The following is a 22,159-nucleotide window of genomic DNA, read 5'->3' as shown; positions in this document are numbered from 1 at the left end:
CCTCCGGCCGCCGCGGGGCGACCAGGCGGGCGGAGACATCTCGCGCCCTCCCGGGCCGCGCGGCTCCAGGCGCATTCCTGCACCCTCCTCCCGCGCGCCGCGCTGCGCTGCCTCCTCCGGACAGCTGATTCATTGGCTCGGCCGCCCAGACTGCCTGGCGCCGGCTGCGTGACGTCACCCATTCACGGAGCCCGCCTCCCCCCTCCGCTGGCGCCGGCCGGGCGGTCGCCCTGACAACGCAGACGCCAGCCCTCACAATGACTTCCAGCTGGAGCAGCCCAGCCAGCCTGCGCGCTCACTCGCTTGCTTGCGCTGGGCTTCAGGGCGCCCGGGTGAGTTTCTTTCTCTCCCTCTCGTTTTTTTTTCCCCAGGCTCTCGCGGGTTTCCCCTGCCAGGGAATCCACTCGCTGTAGTTTTCTAGGGCTCTGGTCCCAGTCCCTTCTGAAGCGCGCTTGCAGGCTGTCTTCCTCAGTCGCCCTCTCCCTGGGTGCTGTTTTGCTGGGCAGCATCCCATGCTAGGCTCGGCAGACATTCTGGCGGTTGGGTTCGGCCCTTGCAGCGCTAACACCTGCAGAGTCGAGGCTCCTGCCAAAAGGCAGAAAGCAAAGGAGGAAAAAATTCATTGTCATAATAGCGAAAATGATAAACCTCAGCTGTTTAAGAGAAGAACGTCTGAGTAGCTGTTGATTACCTCCCATAATCACAAAAGAACTTTTTTTTTTAAAAAAAGAATTTGCACTTTTCGTCTGTTAAAACGCGGTCATTCTTTTGCTTTCAAATCGAACTTCACGACAGTTAGCAACTTCAAGAACGCTTCCAAATGGATAAATCTTTCCAGAAGGTAAAACAAATCTGGGAAGTTGTAGCAGTGTAAATTAGGTTAGAGAGTGTGTGAGGGTCGTATTTGGAGAGAGAGACACAGAGGAGATTGGTGGTCTTGGGGCAAGGCAAATAGCTCATTCGCCCCCCCGCCCCACCTCCAGTTTCCACCCCAGACCTTTAAATCTTGAAGGTGGAGGAAAGGGAGACGTAGCTGTTGATTAGAATTGGGTGGGAGGTAATTCTTACTCTAAAATTTCATTTTATTTATTTTTTGGTGCCAGATTTCTTGCTTCAAAACAGCTGCATTTTTGGAAGAAAGTCCACAACTGACAACTAAGCAAAACCTTCCTGGTGGATAGCATAAATCTGCTTTGTTGAAGCTGCTCATTTGTCTGATCTATGAGTCCAGAAGATGCAAACTCCCTTCCCAGCTTATGCAAAAATACTTCCAGTAAAAACAAGCCCTTTGGCCCTTTTCTTCTGTCAGTCCAGATTTCAGCATGTTCTTCGCTTTGTTATTCATCATTTTATGTATTTGGACCCATCCTCAAACAGACTTTAAACCGTTTAAAGGCAAGGAGGGACTCTTTCCTAAACCTTTAATCCCCTGGCCCAGCTGAGTAGATGCACAGTGTCTTTTGATGATGGTGATATAGAATGATTAATAACCACACAAGGCATTCGGTTGGTCAAGTCACTGTTTATTGGCTCAAAATAATCCTTGGCTTCCATATGTCTATAGCTCACTTCCTAAACAGTTAAATCCGGAGAGTCTAATAGATAATAGTTGGTGATCATAAATATAAATAACCAATACATTAGAATGTGTAGTCAAAATAGGAATACTTGCTTTTCACTTACTTCCCACGGGTCGCTGCTGGTGGTAGTCAACACAAAAATTTGAACTCATTTTGTTATTCATCTAAAATAAGAAACTCGGTGAAACATTGATTTTCTAAAATTGCTGCATATTTAAATGTGATTGTAATTGCTTTTTAGCATTTTAAAATTGTAACATCGATACCAAATGCTTAAGAATCTAAAGAATAGTCTATTGGGGCTGGCCTTTTTTGTGTAAAATGGTCTGTATCATAATGGATGACTGATTATCCCATCCACATTATTTGGATTCACTTAATACTAGGTTTTAACATTAGGAGAATAAAACCCTCAAGAAAGCTAACATAGATTTGTATATTTAGTTTTCTCCTTCCTTATCATCTTCCACCAGACTTACAGGTGTTCCACCTGCTTGTAGTTTCGGTAATAATACCAGCTGGCGGTGGTTCCTAACTCTAGCTACACTTTAAAATTACCTCGTGCATTTAAAAAAAAAATGCAGTTGTTTAGGTTCCTCCCCTAGATATTTTAATTTACAAGGTTTGGGATGTGGCCTGGGCACCGATTTTTTTAACTTTTTATTTGAATATAGACTTACAGGAAGTTGCAAAGATAGTACAGAGAAGTCTGATAGAGCCTCCACTGTTGGTTACATTCCGCATAGCTAGAGCACAATAATAAAGCCAGGACATTGACACTGAGATAAAATGTGCCTGTGATTCTGTGTCACCTTATCCCTGAAGACTCTTGTAATCATTACCACAATCAAAATACAAACTATTTCAACACCACGAAGATCTCTCTCATACAGTCCCTTTATGGTCGTCCCTTTCTTTCCCCCACACCATCCCTAACCCTTTGCAGCCATCAGTCTGTTCTCCATTTCTATAATTTTGTCGTTTGGGGAATGTTTTATAAATTGGTCCTCACAGCTTGTGACCTTCTAAGATTAGCTCACCATCCCCCCCACCCCCCCACCCCACCCAACTCAGCAGAATGCCCTAGAGATTTATCCAAGTTATTGCAGGTATTTCTAGTTTGTTCCTTTCTGTTATTGAGTTCTACACTATGGGTGTAACACAGTTTGTTTAATCATTCAGCATTCACCTATCATACATTTTGGTTCCTTCTTTTTTTGGCGGGGGGGAGTGCCTATTACAAATAAAACTGTCTTGAAAAATTGCTTGCAGGTTTTTCTGTGGACCTAAATTTTCATTTCTCTGGGATAAATGTCCAGGAGTGTGATTGCTGGGTCATATGGTAAGTATGTGTTTAATTTTTAAAGAAACTGCTGAACTATTTTCCAGAAATGTGGTACTATTTTACATTCCCAGCAGCCATATATGAGAGATCCAGTTTTTCCACATCCTTACCAGTATTTTGTATTGTCACTTTTTTTTTTTTTTACTTTTACTGTTCCGATTAGGTGTGCAGTGATACCTCACTCTGGTCTTAATTTGCATTTTCCTAATGACTAGTGATGTTGACCATTTTCTCATGTCTTTATTTGCCATACACATATCCTCTTCAGTGAAATCCCTCTTCGTGTCATTTTCTTATTTTCTTAATTTGTTCTGTTACTGTTGAGTTTTGAAGGTTCTTTAAATTACAGACATGAGTCCTTTATCAGTTACATCAGCAGTCCTCAACCTTTTTGGCATCAGGGACAAGTTTCGTGGAAGACAGTTTTTTCCACGGAAGTGGGGGTGGTGGGGGAAATGGTTTCCAGATGGAACTGTTCCACTTAAGATCATCAGACATTAGTTAGATTCTCATAAGGAGCATGCAAACTAGATCCCTCGCATTCGCAGTTCACAGTAGGGTTCGCTCTCCTGTGAGAATCGGATGCCCTGGCTGATCTGACAGGAGACAGAGCTCAGGTGGTGATGCTGGCTCAGGAGGTGCTTAACTCCTGCTGTGTTGCCAGCTTCCTAACAGGCCATTGACCTGTACCAGTCTGAGGCCCAGGACTTGGGGACCCCTGAGAGATGTGGTTTGCAAATAGTTTTTCCCAGTGTTTTTGCTGTCTTTTGGATCTTTTGGGCCACATCCGGTGGCTCACGCCTGTAGTCCCAGCACTTTGGGAGACTTAGGCGGGTGAATCACCTGAGTCGGGAGTTCGAGACCAGGCTGACCAGCATGGAGAAACTCCGTCTCTACTAAAAATACAAAAATTAGCCGGGCCTGATGGCGCATGCCTGTAATCCCAGCTACTCGGGAGGCTGAGGCAGGAGAGTTGCTTGAATCTGGGAGGCGGAGGTTGCAGTGAGCCAAGATCGCGCAGTTGTACTCCAGCCTGGACAACAAGAGCAAAACTCCATCTCCCCCCCCCCAAAAAAAGGATCTTTTGGAGAGAAAAAGTTTTTAATAAAATTCAAGTTTTTAATTTTTTTTTCTTTAACTTTTAGGTTTGGAGTACATGTGCTAGTTTGTTATATAAGAAATAATGCATCACGGGGAGTTGGCATATAGATTATTTCATCACTAGGTAATAAGCACAGTACCTGATGGGTAGTTTTTCAATCCACCCCCTCCTCCCACTCTATACTCAAGTAGGACCCAGTGTATAAAAGTATAGTTGATTTTCGCATGTTGATCTTTCTGTGACTTTGCTGAACTTACTGGCTCTAGGAGTTTTGTTGTTTTGGGGTTTTTTGTTTTAGAAGGTTTCTTGGATTTTTTTTTTTTTTTTTTACAACGTAGGGAAACCTGTCATCTGCAAATAGCAACAGTTTTAGTTCTTCCTTGCATTTCCTTTTCTTGCTTTATTGTGCTGGCTAGAACTTCCAATATTGTGTTGTGGTGAGGTGGGACATCCTTGTTTTGTTCCTGAGCTTAGGGAGAAAGCATTCAGTCTTTTTTTTTTTTTTTTTTTTTTTTTGAGATCAAGTCTCTCTCTCTCACCCAGGCTGGAATGCAGTGTGTGATCTCAGCTCACTGCAACCTCCGTCTCCCGGATTCAAGTGATTCTCCCACCTCAGCCTCCCAAGTAGCTGAACTACAGGTGTGTGCCACCACGCCTAGCTAATTTTTGTATTGTTAGTAGAGATGGGGTTTCGCCATGTTGGCCAGGGTGGTCTGGAACTCCTGACCTCAGGTGATCTGCCCATCTCGGCCTCCCAAAGTGCTGGGATTACAGCCACCATGCCAGGCCAGCATTCAGTCTTTCATATTAAGTATAATATTAGTTGTAGGGTTTTTTTTCTTCAAGTTTTTAAAAAGTCAGTTTGAGGAAGTTCCCTGCATTCCCAGTTTTCTGAGAATTTGTATTATGAATGGATGTTGAATTTTGTTAAGTACTTTTTCTGCATCAACTGATGAATCATGATTTTTTTCCCTTTAGCTTGTGAATATGGTAGATTATTAATATATTGATTGATTTTTGAATGTTAAATCAGTCTTTCATCCCTAGGATGCTAGCTCATGGTATATAATTCTGTGTTGATATAGTGCTGAAGGCCATTTGCTAATATTTTGTTGATTGTTGCACTTACATTAACGAAAGATATCAGTCTGTAGTTTCTTGTCTCTGTCTCTGTTTATCTCTCTCTGTCTCCCTGTCTCTCTCTCTCTCATGCAATCTTTGGTTGGTTTGGATAGCAGGATAATATTGGCTTCCTAAAATAAATTGGGAAGTGTTCGTGCCTCTTCTATTTTTGGGGAAAGTATATGTATAATTGGTGTTAATTCTTCTTTAAACATTTGTTAGAATAGTGTGGTAAAACAATCTGGCGGGCCCTGGAGTTTTCTTTTTCTGTAATTTAAAAATTATGAATTCAGTTTTCTCAATAAAGTGCTATTTAAATGATCTATTTCATATTGTGTGAGTTGGGATAATGTGTGCTTTTTGAGGAATGGGGTCATTTTATCGTCTAATTTTGTCTAATTTATGTGGTATTTACTCACTATCCCTTTGATATCTGCAGGATCTGTAGTAATATCCCTGCTTTCTTTCCTACTATGTTTTTTTCTCCTTTTTAATTTGTCAGTCTTGATTGGGATTTGTGCATTTTATTGATTTTTTTTTTCAAAGAACCATCTTTTACTGATTTTGTTTCCAATTTCACTGATTTTTGGTTTTCTCTTTATTATTCCCTCTCTCTGCTTTCTTTGGGTTTTTCTTTTCCTTTTCTATGCTCTTGAGGTATAATCTTAGATTTTAATTTGAGATTTTTTTCTGCTTTTTAATGTAAGCTTTTAGTTCTATAAGTTTCCCTCTTAGCAGTGTTTTTGCTGCATCCACAAATTTTGATATGTTGTGTTTTTATTTTCATTCAGTTCAGTGTATGTTTTGATTTCCACTTAGACTTCCTCTTTGAGCTATGGATTATTTTATAGGGAATTTAGTTTCCAAGTGTTGGGTTATTTTCCTATTATCTTTCTGTTACTGATTTCTACTTTAATTTCATTATGGTCAGAGGATACACTCCATATGATTTAATTCTTTTAAATTTCATGAGTTTGTGTTATGGATATGATCTATCTTGGTGTATGCTCTGTGATTGCTTAAAGAGAATGCTGCTAGTGTTGGGCGGGGTGCTCTGGAAGTGTCAGTTAGCTTCTGTTGCTTGACGATGTTATTGGGTTCTCTTATATCTTTGCTGATTTTCTATCCAATTGTTTTATCAGTTGTTGAGAGAGGAGTGTTGAAGTCCCCAACTATAATTGTGGATATATCTAATTCTCCCTTCAGTTCTATCAGTTTTTGCTTCACATATTTTATAAGTCTGTTACTTGGTGCATACTCACTTAGAATTGCTAATACAGTTCACTTAGAATTGCTTATGTAATTCTTTTTGGTGAATTATATTTCTCTCTGTCTCTTGTCCTTTGCTTTGAAGTCTACTTTCTTTTAATATAGCCATCCCTGCTTTCTTCAAATACTTTCATGACTTTTTTTTATACTTTTACTTTCAACCTATTTCATTATATTTGAAGTGAGCTTCTTGTAGATAGCATATAGTTGGGTCATCTCTTTTTTTAAAATTCATTCTGTGATCTCATTTTATTAATAGTTATATTTAGACCATTTACATTAAATGTAATTATTGATATACGTTTATGCTTTTGTTTCCTATTTTATTTAATATTTGCTCTGTCTTCCTTTTTTTAAACTCTTTCTTGCTTTGGGCTACTTAAACATTTTATAAAAATCCGTTTTGATTTATGTATAGTGTTTTTGAGTGCAAATGTATAGCATTTTTAATGGTTGCTGTAGCTACTGTATTATAGTTACATAGCTTACTAACTCTATTGGTGTTAATGGAGTACCAGTTCAAGTGAAGTGTTAAAGTCTTCCCTCCCTTCATATCCCTTCACTTTATAATATAAATATGCAATATAATTGTCTTAAGTATCTCCTGTACATACATTTAGAACCCTACCGGATAGTGTTATAATCTTTGTCTCAATAGTCAAATACTTAGAAAGCTCAAGAGGAGAAAGAAAACCTATTATATTTTCCCATGGTTTTTTTTATGATTTCTGTCTTCTTTCTTTCTTCTTGATGTTACAAGTTTTCTGTTTTTAATTATCATTTTCTTTCTGTTTAGAGAACTCTTTCGCTTTTTTTTTTTTTTTTTTTTTTGACAAGATCTTTCTCTCTCAGCCAGGCTGGAGTTCAGTCCTGCAATCATAGCTCACTACAGCTTCACACTCTTGCACTCAAGCAATCCTCTCTTCACCCTCCAATGTAGCACCACCACCCTAGCCAGCTTTTTAAATTTTTTGTACAGATGGGGTCTTGCTTTGTTGCCCAGGCTGGTCTTGAACTTCTGGCTTCAAGCGATCTTTCCACCTCAGCCTCCAGAAGTACTGGGATTACAGGTGTGTTCCACCATGCCCATCGTCTTTAGTTATTCTTTTAAATAGGTCTGTTGGTGACAAACTATCTTAGTTGTCCTTCAACTGAAAATGTCTTGATTTTTCCTTCATTATTGAAGGATATTTTTGCTGGATATAGAATTTTGAGATGACAATTCTTTTCTTTTAGTACTTGAAAAATGTTATGCCACTTCCTTATGGCCCCCATGTTTCTTGTTGAGAAATCTGTCATTTAAATTTTTTTCCCCTATAAATAAGGTATTATTTGTTGTTGCCACTTTCAAGACTTTTTCCGTCTTTATTTTCAGAGGTTTGAGTATAATGTGCTTCAGTAGTGATTTCTTTGCATTTATCCTTCTTGGCATTCATTGATAGTTTTATGAATCTGTTGGTTTATGCTTTGGCTAAATTTGGGGAGTTTTCAGTTGTTATTTTTTCAAATACTTTTCAGCCACACCCTTTTTCTTCTCTCCTTCCTAGTCTTTAAAGATATATTAGATGTTTTGTTATAATCCTACTGGTCCCAAAGGCCCTGCTCATTTTTAAAAATATCAGTTTTCTCTCTGCTTTCAGATTGGGTAATTTTTATTGTTATCTTCAAGTTTACTGTTTCCTTTTTTTGTTCCCTTCATTCTGCTGTTTAGGTCATCCATTGAGTTTTTAATTCTGCTGTCTTTCCACTAACACAATTTCCTTTTGGTTCTTATTTATATCTTTGATTTCCTTGCTGAGACTTTTAATTTTTTTTCCATTTGTTTTGGGCATGTTCATAATTACTCATTAAAACATTTTTATGGTGGTGCTGCTTTATTGCTGCCAAGCGGAAATAGAAATCCATGCCAATGTTAATAACTGGGGGTGAGGGACTCCTCATAACTCCTGGGCAAGGGTGGAAGTTCTAGTTCTCCATTAAACCTCTGTTGCTATCATCCTGGCTGGGAGGGGCATGAAGACTCATTACTGCTTGGCCTCTACTGACATTGTTGAGTTGAGTTGGGGTGGTCTGGTTTCTGCTGGGCAGGAGTGAAAGTTCTACCTCTCCACTAACTTTTTCTGATGCCACTCCAGTGAGGTGGGGAGGAGCATTTTATTACTGCAGGATGGGATGGAAGTCCATACTCTCCATGTGGTCTCCATGAGCACCATCAGTGTGGTGGTGGTGGTGAAGACTCCTTATTGCCTGGTGGAGATGAAGTTCCTAGCTCTCTGCTTTTCCTCTATGACACCACTTGGATAGGAGTTTTGGGGTATCTGGCAATGGTGGAAATGGAGCCTCCCACTCAGTTTTTGCTGGTGGGGGTGGAGGTGAGGCCACAGTTTTCTCTGTGGTGTTTGGCTGTTACTGTCCAAGCATCTTCTGTCTGGCTAGGTAGCCATTTTGCTTATCCTTTTTCTAGAGAGGGCAGGTTTCTGTTGAGGCTTTTTGGGTTGATACTTGTTGGTATTTCTGGGTTTCTGTCTTCTCCAGCACCTAATCTGGGATATTTGAGGCAAAAAATTAACTCAGAGCACTCACCACCTGTTGTTCATCGGGTCCCAAGTTCCCTAGCTGATTTGCCGCCTTCTGTTCACCTTGTCTTCAACCTTCTTATGTCTGAAATAGATGGAACACTGCTCCATCTTTCTGAAAGTTGAAGACCCATTGCTTTTAAAAGTAGATGATTCTAAAAAGTACAGCCCGGGTTAAAAACAACCTAGCTATGCCTGTTTAACACAAAGATTATAGTCTCTCCCCTTCATTGTGAAGGGGTATCAGTTTCTACTTCTGTTGGATTTGAAACAGCTTTAAAATAATTTTAGCATATGTGGACTTTCTCTTGCCCAAACAGTGAAAATATTTTGAAGAAAGGAGCAATGCATTATTATTTGGAAGGCAGCCGAGCCTGGTGGTGTGGACAAGGCTTTGGAGGCAGAATATCTGTATTGCAATGAGATCTTGGTCAAAATTCTTAACTTTCTTAAGGTCAATAAAAATTCATGATATTGTTAAGAGTAAATATGTTGTATATAAAAGACCCACCACAGTGCATGACTAACACATAATATATGTTCAAATATTAGTTCTTTCTTCCTGTGGTCATGCTCTATATATTACCTGAATAGTGATTAAGGAAGCCAAACAATTAGGCTGAGTATTTGAGTCAGAGGACTTACTCTGGAAGCCTCTTAACTCTTTAGGCTCAGGAATAGCTAGAAAAATAGTTGTAAGGAAGATATCCTTGTAAGAATAGAAATGTGAATTTTAAAAAATGATCCAGGTATGATAGGGTAGTGGTGTAAGTCAAGAAAAAAGACTATTGAGAATACAAAATGATAGGTAAAAGTGATTGGTTATGGTAGTAGAATAGACACGGAAGTAAAACCATGAGCAGGAAGTGAAAGACTGGGAGAAAAGTTTGAGGTTAAGGTTAGGGCCTGGAAATTTCAGTAGGTAAAGTTCTTCCTATTTCTCTGACTGTACTTTCTAATTTTCTTTTGAGGTTTTTTTTTTCTTACGTATTCCTTAAATGTTGTTGTAATTTGAGGTTCTGCCCTCTTTTTCTCATATATACTGACCTTGGATAATCTTATCCAATTCCATAATTCTGGTCTTACGAAAAAGCTAACAGATTCGAACTCATTTATTGAATCTGCAGTTACCACTGGATGTCTCCATTTGGATGTCACACAGGCTTTTCAATCTCAGCATATCCTAATTCATCTCCCTTCTGTGTTCTCCATCTCATTGAACAGTACCACCATTGATTCAGATCCTAAAGTGAGAAACGCAACCATCTTCCTGTCTTTCATACAACACACTCAAGCGACAACCAACTTATGCTCATTTTTCCTTCAGGAATTTCTGAAAAATTCTATTGAGCATTAAGGGAAGGCGTGTTGGAAAAACGCTAAAATAGGTCAAAGGAGACATAAAATATCCTCCTGAGTCTCAAAACTAATATTCCCCAGGACTGTTTTCTCTATGCTTTATGGGGTAACTGATAGAATTCTGTTAGCATTGTTCTTTGTTTCTTGACCAGTTATTGCCAGTATTTGAATTTTCAGTTTCATATTCATTCTAGAACTTCATATTCTCTTATGCCATCTTTTTCTTTTCACCTTGTTTTCTCTTTTCAATTTTATGACAATTGCTGCTACAAGTTGAATTCTTATTTCTCTCCCATCACCTGCTATATTAATTAGGGTTAAGTTATGTTGCAGTGAAATCTTAGTTGCTCATAGAAACAAAGATCTATGTCTTGCTCCTGCTACATATCCATGATGGGTTGGCTAAATGTTTTCTCCTTCCAGGTTTGAGTGAGGCCGATGGACCTCTACTGTCTTAAGAGAGTTGGTGGCTGTGGCACAAGGAAGCGGGGGGGAAGCAAGATACATCCAGAAAGGCTTCTGCCTGGTGGAATTGATAAACGTCAATTGAGATTTTCCAAGGACCAAAACACATGCATTACCATGCCCAACTTCAAGTAGGTAGGGAAACGAAGTCTGCTATGAGGGTGGAACACTGAAATAGCTGGTGAACATTTATTTCCAGCATGACTACAAGACTCACTCATGGCTCCTCTGCTGGAAGCCCTGCCTCCTTCTGTCCTCCCTCCCTTCCCCTTCTCTTCATTTCTTCTTTCCTTCCTTTGACATTTTAAAAATGACTGTTAAAAATATTCTTGGGAATGCCACAAAAATGGGAAACCAAGCATTTAGTACTACAGGGTGGTTCCAAGTATTGAAAAATAAAAATGGATTTGTTAATACATTGCACTGTAACTGCATAGCTAGTGGTTCCAAGTGCAGCCTGGTTGACAGCAGTGATTCAAAGTAGCAGCGACAAAAACAAAACAAAACAAAACAAAAAAAACTGCAGGCAAGTTAGAATTTCATTAAATACCAAAAGCGCATCTCTTAGCACTTACTCCATAGCTCTAGGGTGCTGATGCTCACTGTTATCAGTTGCATGAATCACCATGGCAATTGATGAATGTAAAAATTCAGTATATGTTTTTTTCTTGCAGTTTTTAAAAATTTTTGGTTCTGAAGAATATCTTTTCATTTGTCTGTCTCTGTCTCTCTTATTCTGTTCAATCTATGCAACAAGAAAACATTCTCTTTTTTTTTGTGACTTAAAAGCTTTTTCTAATTTATTTGAAAAACTCTGAGGCTGGATGCCATGGGTCACACCTGTAATTCCAGCACTTTGGGAGGCCGAGGTGGGTGGACCACCTGAGGTCGGGAGTTCGAGACCAGCCAACATGATGAAACCCCGTCTCTACTAAAAATACAAAAAATTAGCCAGGCATGATGGCAGATACCTGTAATCCCAGCTACTTGGGAGCTGAGGCAGGAGAATCATTTGAACCCGGGAGGTGGAGGTTGCAGTGAGCTGAGGTCACACCATTGCACTCCAGCCTTGGCAACAAGAGCGAAACTCCATTTCAAAAACAAAACAAAAACGAAAAACTCTGAATACTGACTCCTGACAAAAGAGAATTCTATTGTCCCCCCAATATATAGGCATTTATGTTAACTGAATTCTTTTCATGTCTCTTTATTAGTGTGCTCACATTCATACTCCTTGGACTGTATCTCCAAAAGCAAGATAGAGCATCACAGCTGATACTCTTATTTCTATGTGATGATAGACCATCATATCAGATAGTTTGTTTTTACACTGTAATAAGGAAAACCTGTCTGGAAGGTATGAACCAGGGCAATCAATCTCATAATAGACCACTTATTAACATTAGTCCAATGGTAAGAGTAGAGCAGACAGAAATGAAACCCAATCTATTGTATATGTTAATGATATATATGTGTACACGTGTGCACACGCACGCGCGCACACACACAGAGCATCCATAATTCAAAAATCAAAAATCTGAAATGCTCCAAAATTTGAAATTTTTTGCGCTCTGACATGACACCACAAGTGGAACATTCCACACCTGACCTCATGTAGCGAGTTGCTGTCAAAACTCTGTTTCATGCACAAAATTATTTAAAATATTATATAAAATTACCTTTAGGCTATGTGTATAAGGTATATGTGAAGCATAAATGAATTTAGTGCTTAGGCTTGGGGAGCATCACAAGATAATCTCATTATGTATATGCAAATATTCCAAAATCCAAAAAAATTTGAAAAACCTCTAGTCCCAAGTATTTCAGATAAGGGATATTCAACCTGAACTTGTGTAACTGGTGTAACTGTACATACATATGCATGTGCATGTCTGTGTGTGTTCCAACCCAAACACCATGCCATTCTTCCCCTGCCTTGCCCCATGTCCCACATCCACTCCTACCCCCATTTATTTGCTACCAGAACTAGATCACTTTCTTGTCCCTTACACTCAGTGGGAGACTCCCAACTCATTGTGTTTGGATTAAGTAGAAAGTTATTCTATAACCATGTATTCAAAAAAAGAAATAACTTTACAATCATTTGAAACAGAACCAATTATTACTTTTAAAAAGCTACCTGCTTTCAATTAAGCAGGAAATTATCTAAGAAGCCACTTAATTTGCTTTGGTCTGTAGTCCCACAACTGCTTTATGCTGAGTGGAGCATGAAATTAAATATGTAACAACTATCCTAATGGTTATGTTTCAGAATGCCAGCATTTTAGATTCCTAGGTATACTGAGTGGTAACAAATACAAAAATGTACCAATCAAAGAATATGGCTGTATTGAGTTTGAGGAAAAAAAACCCCAAAATATTATTAATGTTCTTTATTTTTTTTAGTTAAAACTGTTTTTAAAAATCTTCCGTTAATTGATGTATCTAGGAAGAGCTGCAGTGCATATATGGAAAATTTTTTCAGACTACAATAAACTGCATTTTTTTCCAAATAAATTTTTACAGCATTTCTTGTGTCCAAATGTAAAATAAATTATGCAAGGATACATTAATAGAGAAAGTCATAATGAATTTTTACTGTGTGTTGAAGAAACACTGATACTAATCTCCGTTTGAAGGATTCATCTTTGTTTAAAGCAAAGACGTGTTGTTTGCAATGGAGAAACTGTTTATGTCCACATATAAAGGCACTAGTTTGTGCAGGAAATTTCAGAAGCATTACTTAAATGACACTTCAGTCAGTTCTTAACAATGTTGTAAATGCTAGATGGTTCTCAGAGCCTCTTATTTATTTAAAACATTTTTTTCACAACTTTAAAACTATTTTTAAACTAGACAAATCTTTCCAAACACTAATCATATTATGATTAAACATTTTTAAAATAGCTGTATAAATGTGGATAAAATCATCCTCGTTCTTTTGTAGTTACTTATTTTAACCCAATCCTTTTCTTTCTTTTTCTAAAAAGTCTAGGTTGACATTTTGGCAGTTGTATTAGGAAATGTTGACAAACAAATAGAAGAATGTAACTGGATTTCTCTTCCCCCCCATATGTGAAGCAAGGCAAGTGTGAGCTGAGAGAGCTTGCAAGGTTCCAGAGTTACTCAGCACTCATTTATTTGATGCTGAAGATGCTTAATATTCTAGTTTCTGTCATTGAATCTATCTATACTTAGCTATATTATTAAAAAATATTTTTCAGTTTTCTAAAACTACTATCTTCAAGGATTCCCTGAGAAGCTACAAAAAAGGACATCATGGTAATTTATGGGACGTTGGATATTTTTCTAGGACAAAAAATCTCCTATTTCTGCATGTATACTTCAGCTTATTCTGATCAGGGAAAGAGCAAGACCATAATCACACAGAATCCTTGCATAAGAATCTGTGTGACCTTGAGAGAGCTGGTTGACCTCCCTGAGCCCGATTCCTATGAACTGTAACTGTCTTTCATGTGTACGTTGGGAATAATCATAACTCTCTGTCAGAATTGTGAGGATTAATTTGAGATAAGGTAAGACAAGCATTCTGTAGAGTGACTGACACATAGTAGGACCGTGTTGTCATGAGTTATCATGATTTAAGTGGTGGATCATCTCATCCTTCTTTTGTAGCCTTTGTCTAACAGATCCTATGGGAAGCCTTTCGTGTCTGTCATTTCATTAAGTCTTCCCAACAGCCTAACGAGATAGGTCTTATTAGTATCTCACTTTACAGCTGAGAAAATCACAACAGAGGGACTGGTGATGGTTCACTGGGCATTTCAGGTAAAGAAACAGGGAAAGGTGGTATTTTGAGTTTAAGAAGCCTTTTTCCCTGAAACTCAGCCAAAAGTTTTTCCTACTTAGAGGACCTACTTGCATTTTTATCAGCCTGCAGAATGTTTCTAAACTTCAACCGTGTGTCTTTTGGCTACACTTGGAATGTTAGTAACCAAAAGAAAGACTTTTGGATGATGTAGAGTTTGTTCTCAGCACAGCCAAATCTTTGCTATAGTAAAAGATACTATAGACCAATCCGATTGCGTTTCTTAAACAATCACTAAAATACAAATTTAAAGATAAAAATAAGTGCCTTTATATAGCTGAGGGTGTGATTTATTTATACACAAGGGAGTTTAATTTTCCAATTAATGAGTGGGTTTTATGCACATGATGTCCATTAGTGTTAATGAATAATGTGTGTGTGGTATAATAGATTGCTGTGCTAAACACATGGTGCTCCCTGCCAGAAAGCAGATCTGTATATTATAATTTGTACATGTGATATCACACCGATGGAATCAAGAAAATGAATTAATTACATTCACAAATGTTTGGTAGACCAATAATTTCCAAGAGTCAGGAAATTCCTTAAGAAACACCTAGGCAATAATGTTTTACTAGGAAATAATTGAGCAATATTTTAAAAATCTCAACCTGGAGGAAATGATATATCATTGAAAGGAGTGACTCTAAAGATAGGACCTAAAAACAACTTGAAACCCTGAAATTTAAAATTGGTTGAATTTAGATTAGAGCAGAGACGTCATTTGATCTTAGTGATGTACTTGCCTTATCTATCCAAGTATTCATTCTTGAGAGCTTGACACAGCGCCAGGAAATACACTTTCTCCTAATTTTTTTTCATGGGAAGTTGCCTGGAAAATAAAATTAGAAAATGAAAGTTTGGTTTCAAGGAGGGGTAACCAGCTCTCAAGCTGGTACAAAGTACCAGGTTTTTAAAATAAATTACCCAAATCTTAGGGTTTATTCTATCTACACGGCATGACCTAGGGTTGCAGAGAATCAAAGACTTTTACTCTCTGGTCATTCGTAGTGCCCTGTGGTTCTTATGCAAAGAAAAGAAAATAGCACCCTGGGCTCTGTTCCTGCGGGATTTCTGTGTAAGCTTTCTTCCTCCTCTTGCTTCACATTACACACACACACATACACACACACACACACTGTCTCAACTCTTTGCTCTCTTTCACACACACACACCTTTTTTTTAAAAAAAAAAAAAATTAGGAGATACCTTAGGTGATCAGCTGCAAAGATTGCAGGTGTATAATACATTATTATTTTTAAAAATTTCTATGGCTTTCCGACATCTGAATCAAAAAGCACACTCAAAAGGGAGGAAAGAAGAAAATACAACTATTTAAACTCTGCATTTCCTAAAGGCAGTTGCAATTATAGTGCCACTTTCTCAATTTTATTTAAATTTACTCCCTGCCAACATTTGAGTGCTGACCTTTCCATACTTAGCAAAGTCTAGGCATGCAGTGAATGAGTTCATGAAAGGGGCATTTCTTGGGAGGTCACAAAAACAGAACATTATTGTGGAGAAACTAGAATGATTACCAGGACATTTTTTTAATATAACATTTTATGATTAGAAAAACCCAAATCCAATGATCTGTTTTGCTACATCATGCTCTATTATGCCTCAGTTTCTTATGTGTAAAAGGGGTATAGAAACATCTGTGCCCCTGCAATTAACAGGAATGCTTTTTAAGATAAATGGAATAGCATATTTAAAAGACAATAGTATTCTTTAACACAGGCCTGGCCAATGAACTCTCACTAATCAATACCATTAAATTGATTATACAAACAATAAGAAAATTATCTGTATCAAAATGACCTATGAGTAAGTGTTATTCTAGAGTTCTTAGCTAGTTCTGTAATCACATTGGCCATTATGGGCCTAGCATAGTGCTCAGTATGCGTATCTTGAATGGATGGAGGAAACAATGAATAAATGAATGGATATTTGAATTTTCACTTTGGCATTAAATAAGGGCCACGGAAAAGGGATGGCAGGAATATAGCATGCATACCAATCGTTCATCTTCCCTTACTAATTAATTGTAGCATTCTGTCTTGCTGAGACTGAAGGTAACTTCAGAATCTCAATAGAGGAACCCAAGATATCTCAATCAATGGGAGTTACATTTGAAAGAAAATATATTTGCAACCCCAAAATATTTAGAGAGGCCAGTGATTTAAAGGGCAGGGTGAAATGATGGACATGACACTTATCTGGGACCTATTAACCCTAGCTGATCTTAAGTATTTATGTTTAAACATACCAGGACACAGGAGAGTCCTAAGACTCAACTTCTCCCAAAACAGATGTCACTGTTGCTTTGAAATAGTATAATGTGTGATAAGAAGAAAAAGTACATTGGTAAGAAGACTCAATGTAGAAATTGTAATTTTCATGGCAGTATTGTTGTTATTGCTATTGTAGATAGAAAAGGAGAGAATGAGGAAGGAAGGAAAGAAATATCTTATTGTTAGGCATACAGGAAGACTTCAAAGCTAGGCAGGGCTTAAAATGAAGATCTCCTTATTTCAAGTCACTCATTCTATTTTGTCAAAAATATTTTGGCTGGGCGTGGTGACTCATGCCTGTAATCCCAGCACTTTGGGAGGCTGAGGTGGGTGGATCACCTGAGGTTGGGAGTTCAAGACCAGCCTGACCAACATGGAGAAACCCCGTTTCTACTTAAAATACAAAATTAGCTGGGCGTGGTGGCACATGCCTGTAATCCCAGCTACTCGGGAGGCTGAGGCAGGAGAATCGCTTGAACCTGGGAGGCAGAGGTTGTGGTGAGCCGAGATCACGCCATTGTACTCCAGTCTGGGCAACAAGGGCAAAACTCCGTCTCAAAAAAAAAAAAAAAAAAAAAAAAAAACTATATATATATATATATATATATATAGAATGTATGATTTGTGAGTACTATGTGTACACACAGAGCAAAGATCTGTAATTGACCTTGGACGTGCAAAAAGAGTAAGATGTAGTTCCTGTCTTTGAGGGGCTCCAAGTCTAGGGAGGAAAGTGGACTGAGTAACAGTTTAACGTGACGTGCTACGGCAGTTCAGATACCTACTAAAGTTATTGACCACCAGACTGTAATGCTTTTCTCTCTCTATCCAATAGTGACTACTGTTTTATGTTGAAATATATATTTTAATTTAGAAATTAAAATCTATAGGTATCAATTACTTAAAAATTACCAGTCATATTGCTTTATTAAAATACACAAGGTGGACTATGTATAAAAAATTATAGAATTTATGCCTGAAATTAATTCACACTGGACTTTATCCGTAATTCATTTAATCAGAGGAAATAGTTTGATGTTATAATGGCTGCTTAAAAAGAAAAACTGAGGAGTCAGGCTTGTTTTAAAACTAAACTAAGGTTTTATTCTTTCCTTCATGAAATTACTGAGCACTTGCTCTGGCCAAAACACTTTGATGGATATATTTACAGTCTAGTAGAGGAAATACAATCTATCCTGGCAACATTACTATAGGAAAGAAAGAAAGATGCAGCATAAGGGAGTTACAAATAAATACAATTAAAGTTCAAGGTAGGGGAGAGTGCTTCTAGCCTTGTGGAATTAGGGTGTGAGAGACAGTTGGTAATATTGGAAGATTGGGTGGGGCTTGAAGCAAATACACATGCACACATACACACCCTTATATGTGTATATATATTTGTGTGTGTATATATAAAATATATGTTTGTAAGTATGTATACACGCATATATACACATCCAGATCAAGAGCCAGGCCATTACCTGCACATAGTTTTAGCTTTTACATATATGCGTGTATGCATATACAAATGTTCAAGATGTATCACATACCTCAATGTAAAATACATATATGCATGTATACATATACATTTGTATATACATGTATACGTGTGTACACACATGCACACATATACATATGATTGTATACATATACACATACATATATACATACAGACAGAGTCATGCATCGCTTAATGATGGCCATACATTCTGAGAAATGCATCATTAGGCAGTTTCTTTGTGCAAACATCATGGAGTGTATATACACAAACTTGGTGTAGCCAACTACACATCCAGGCTATATGGTATAGGCTACAAACCTGTACAGCATATTACTGTAGTGAACAGGCAGTTGTAACAGTGGTGAGTATCTGTGTATCTAAACATACCTAAACAGAGGAACAGTACAGTTAAAATATGGTATTATAATCTTATAAGATTACAATCTTACTATAATCTTCCATCATCCACCCAGATGTTGTTATGTGGTGCAGGATTGTACATAGTGTTTTCTTTTAATAGAATTACAGTAAACATACAACAAAGTGTAGTGTATAGCTTGAAAACATAACCCTGCAACTAGCATCCAGATCAAGAGCCAGACCATTACCTGCACATAGTTTTAGCTTTTACATTGAGGTATGTGATACATGTGGTATATCTTGAACATTTGTATTTTAAAGGTGTGAGGTGGAATTCAAAGATCATTTTTTGTTATATGGTGATTCAATTATTTCAGTACCATTTTCTTTTTTCCATTGAATTATCTTGGCGTATTTGCCAAAATCAATTGATTATTTACATATGGACCTATTTCTGCACTCTATTGGTTCTTAATGGTGCCCTTTTTTTTAGTCTGCTAAAACAATTATTATTTTTATTATATATATTTAAGGTGTATGGTGTGATGTTTTGATATACATATACATCATGAAATGATTAAATGGTACCCTTTGATGAACAGAAAATCTTAATATATATGTTTAAAAAATATATAATTATACTTATATACCTAGCGCTTCTTGTGTCCTATTTGTAAAATTTTTGCCTGCTCCAAAGTCATGAAGATACTCTCATATGTTTTCTTCTAAGTTTTATTGTTTTACCTTTCACATTCAGATCTACAGTACCTCTTGGACAGATTTTCCTGTGTGTATATGATATGAGGTAAGAATAAAGATTTTTTTTCCCATAGCTATCCAATTGAGCCAGAACCATTTGTAGAAAATTCTATGATTTCCCCACTGCATTGTAGTGAGTGGCCTCTTCATCATAAATCAGTTAACCTCATGTGTGTGTTTCAGTTCCCGGACTCCATTCTGTTCCATGAATCTATCCAGTCTCGTCTTTTATGGCAATATATACTGTTTTAATAATTTTCACTCCATAAGTCTTAATATCTAGAGTATAAGCTTTCTTCAGCAAGAAATGAAATGATTATTTTGGTTAATTTTGGCCTTTTGCATTTTTATATAAACTTTAGAATTTTTTTTGTTAATTCCAATATCGATTCAAAATTTGCTAGGAATAAAATTGGGATTACGTTAATTTACAGTTAAATTTGGGAAGCACTGTTAGCTTTACAATATTGAACCTTCCAGTTTGTGAACATGGTATATAACCCTTCATGTATTTATGTCTTTTAACATTTCTTTCCTAATATTTTGTAGTTTTCAATGCAGAGGTCATGCAGATGTTTGTTAGGTTTACACCTAAGAATCAGAATTTTTAAAAAACAACTTTTGTTGATGTTTTAATGTGTCAATTTGACTAGACTACAGTCTCCAGTTAGTCAAACACTTACCTATGTCATGCTATGAAGGTATTTTGCATATGTGATTAAAGCCATTAACCACTTAACCTTAATAAGAGAGGTTACCCTAGAAAATCTGGGTGGGCCTTACTGAATAGTGGGATGGCCTTCAAAACAGGGCTGAAGTTTTTCTTTTTTCTTTTCTTTTTTTTATTTGAGACGAAGTCACTCACTGTCGCCCAGGCTGGAGTGCAGTGGCAAGATCCCGGCTCACTGCAACCTCCACCTCCCGGATTCAAGCAATTCTCCTGCCTCAGCCTCCTGAGTAGCTGGGATTACAGGTGTGTACCACCACGCCTGGCTAATTTTTGTATTTTTAGTAGAGATGGGGTTTCACCATGTTGGTCAGGCTGGTCTCGAACTCCTCATCTCGTGATCCGCCCGCGTAGGCCTCCCAAAGCACTGGGATTACAGGCGTGAGCCACCACGCCTGACCCCACGTTTTTCTTACAAAGAGATGAAATTCTATCTGTGGATGACAGTGCTGGCCTGTGCCCATGAGTATCATTCTGCTCATGATCTTTCCTTCCTGGTTCCCTGGGCTAGGGATGTTGGACTTGCTTAGTCAGCCTCCACGATAGTAAGCTAATTTTCTGTAATGAATTATCTACCTACCTACATAATCTATTTATCATTTTATCATCTACCTCCCACTGGTGCTGCTTCTCTAGGTGAGCACTGTCTGATACAGATTTTGGTACTGGATGTGTTTCGAAAAGAACAGAATCTTAAGGATGAATTCTCTGAATTGTTGCTGAGCAGTACCTGGAATGATGTAGTCAAAGCATTGCTCAAATTATTGCCAGTGGATGCCTCTAATCAAATCCCAATACCTCAGAAATATTACAACACTTTAATTAAGGTCATTAGATACCAAGGAGCAGGACCAGGATTTAAACCTTGATTTGTTGGACGAAGGTGTTAGCAGCTATGCTCTGCTGCTAGTGCCCATAGGCACTAGATTTACTTTGAGAGAAATTAATGTTTTAAGATTCACACTCTATATGATTCTATAGGTTAAATATCTTTTCTCTCCTTTTGGTATTATTGGGAAGAATATATGGTTTGGGAGATGTTAGATACGGGGAGAAACACAGAGGGATTGACAAGCATTTTCTAATCAGATTTGGAATATTTAGTTCTATTCAAATCTTCACTACTCATTTTTCAGTGGTTTGTTTTTACTCTTGTGATGTCAAAGACCATATTAATTCACTCATATTCAAAAGCCAAAGAGACTTAAAAGCCAAAAAGAATGTATTTAAAAACAATCTTCTTGCTGTTTACAGCAGCCTAATATGTATGAGACCTCTCTTCTTGGAAGGAAGGATGAGCACAAGGAGCTATAATGGGCTTGATTTCCTTGGCCAGCGCGGGCAGAATGTTTTTGCATAGAGATTTGCAGGAACAATACCTGCTGCATTTTAATTTTTACAGAGACCGAAAGTACGTGTGAAAGTATGTGTGAGCTGAATGCACCCCGTGTGAACCTTGCAATTCTAATCTCCAAGGGAAACAAGAACTTCATGGGTCCTAAGCCACCCCTGGAGCAAACATATCCAGGCACAGCCATCTGTGAATGAGCAGGGCCAAAGCATGCTGGGTGCAGAGCTTTACCCAAAGGACTGTTTGGGGCAACTCTTAATTCCTAAGGCATGGGGTATGATAGGGTATAGAAAATCTGTTAGGAAAAGAACAACCTAAAGAAAAAAAAGGGAGCAAGGAATGGCAAAACATTGGATTCGATCTTCCAACTTCATTGAAGGAAAACTGTGTGAGATTAAAGAAAGCATGTGCCACAGATGCAGCCGGGAATGGCCGGGGGCGAGGCAGCAGTACAAATGCTGCTTTAATATATTGCAATAGAAAGACTTCTGGCTCTTGTATTATGTCTCAGAAACTTCAA

General features: G+C 37.9%; 1 long non-coding RNA gene across 1 annotated transcript in view; it reads left to right on the top strand.

Moving 5' to 3' along the window:
- Positions 1-107: 107 nt before the first annotated feature.
- Positions 108-22,159, top strand: part of LOC134810172 (uncharacterized) — a 498,390-nt gene continuing 476,338 nt past the window's right edge. Inside the window, exons 1-5 of the long non-coding RNA XR_010157579.1 lie at positions 108-841; positions 1,104-1,395; positions 2,853-2,922; positions 19,560-19,607; positions 20,413-20,534. This is a non-coding gene — a long non-coding RNA (uncharacterized LOC134810172). The remainder of the gene's footprint in view (positions 842-1,103; positions 1,396-2,852; positions 2,923-19,559; positions 19,608-20,412; positions 20,535-22,159) is intronic.

The sequence above is a fragment of the Pan troglodytes genome, chromosome 5 (genome assembly GCF_028858775.2).
Source record: "Pan troglodytes isolate AG18354 chromosome 5, NHGRI_mPanTro3-v2.0_pri, whole genome shotgun sequence".
NCBI classification, from domain to species: Eukaryota; Metazoa; Chordata; class Mammalia; order Primates; family Hominidae; genus Pan; species Pan troglodytes.
This window is presented reverse-complemented; position numbering and strand designations above follow the sequence as displayed.